Raw genomic sequence first — 1111 nt, 5'->3', positions numbered from 1 at the left:
ACAGTCGAGCGCTGCGTGCCACGCGCGAGCTCCACCACCCCCTCCGTGTTTTTCTCCCTTCCCTTTCGCGGGCGGCACCTCCCGGGCCTCGACGCCGCCAGCCGCCTGCCGCCGCCGCCCGCCCCCGCACCCTCCCGGGCGCGGGGGCGGGACCGGCCGGAGGAGGGACAGACGGCGCGAGGGCCGAGGCGCCGTGTCTGCACTTAGGGGGACGGAGGGCACCGCGGCCCTGCGAGGAAACCCCCAGCCGCGCGACCCCGCGGGCACACACCCGGGGGGGGCGCGATTGATCGTCAAGCGACGCTCAGACAGGCGTAGCCCCGGGAGGAACCCGGGGCCGCAAGTGCGTTCGAAGTGTCGATGATCAATGTGTCCTGCAATTCACATTAATTCTCGCAGCTAGCTGCGTTCTTCATCGACGCACGAGCCGAGTGATCCACCGCTAAGAGTCGTACGAGAAGTTTCTTCTGCCTTCGGTTCCGTGGCACGGCACGTCTCCCGCCCCCACCCACCCCGGGAGGGTGAGAGGGGGGGTCGCCTCGGGCCGGCCGAGTCAGAGAGAAATCAGACCGGAGGGGTCGGGAAGGTTTCACAACGGGGCGCAGCCGGCACCGACACCGCGCGTGCCGGCTCGGACACCCCACAGGCGCCCGGGGGTTCCCGCCTCCCGCGGGGACGCGCCACCACGCGGCCACCGGCCGTCCGACGGGCCCGCCGGGTGAGGCCCCACCCGACGGACACGGCGGCGGCGGCGGCGGCGGTCAGCGACGTGGCGCGGCGCCCCGGCCCGGTGGAGGCGGAGTCCGTGGGACGAGGGACGGACCTCCCACGTCCCCACGGGCCCGACCGCCCCGACCCCAAGGCGGACGGGCGACTCCCCCGAGGGTCTTTAAACCTCCGCGCCGGGACGCGCTAGGTACCTGGAGAGGGCGAGGCGGGCGAGGCGGGGACGGCACGGACCCCCCCCCCACCAGCCCCAACCGCCGGCCACCGCGCCCCGACGCCGACCACCACACCCCGGCCACGGCCGGGGGTCCTCGCCGCCGCGGGCCCTCGACACGGGGCCACACCGGGCACCGGCCGGCCACCGCCCACGCCACCGAGTCCCACA

The 1111-nt window shown here is 74.9% G+C and overlaps 1 non-coding gene across 1 annotated transcript; it reads right to left on the bottom strand.

Annotated features, from left to right (window-relative positions):
• Nucleotides 1–298: 298 nt before the first annotated feature.
• On the bottom strand, nucleotides 299–451 carry LOC135320813 (5.8S ribosomal RNA). Its single transcript, XR_010380142.1, has one exon. It is a non-coding gene; the product is annotated as a 5.8S ribosomal RNA (ribosomal RNA).
• Between the last annotated feature and the right edge of the window lie 660 nt (nucleotides 452–1111).

The sequence above is a fragment of the Camelus dromedarius genome, unplaced genomic scaffold, assembly GCF_036321535.1.
Source record: "Camelus dromedarius isolate mCamDro1 unplaced genomic scaffold, mCamDro1.pat HAP1_SCAFFOLD_20, whole genome shotgun sequence".
Classification (NCBI taxonomy): domain Eukaryota; kingdom Metazoa; phylum Chordata; class Mammalia; order Artiodactyla; family Camelidae; genus Camelus; species Camelus dromedarius.
The sequence above is the reverse complement of the archived record's forward strand: the minus strand, read 5'-3'. Positions and strand labels throughout refer to the sequence as shown.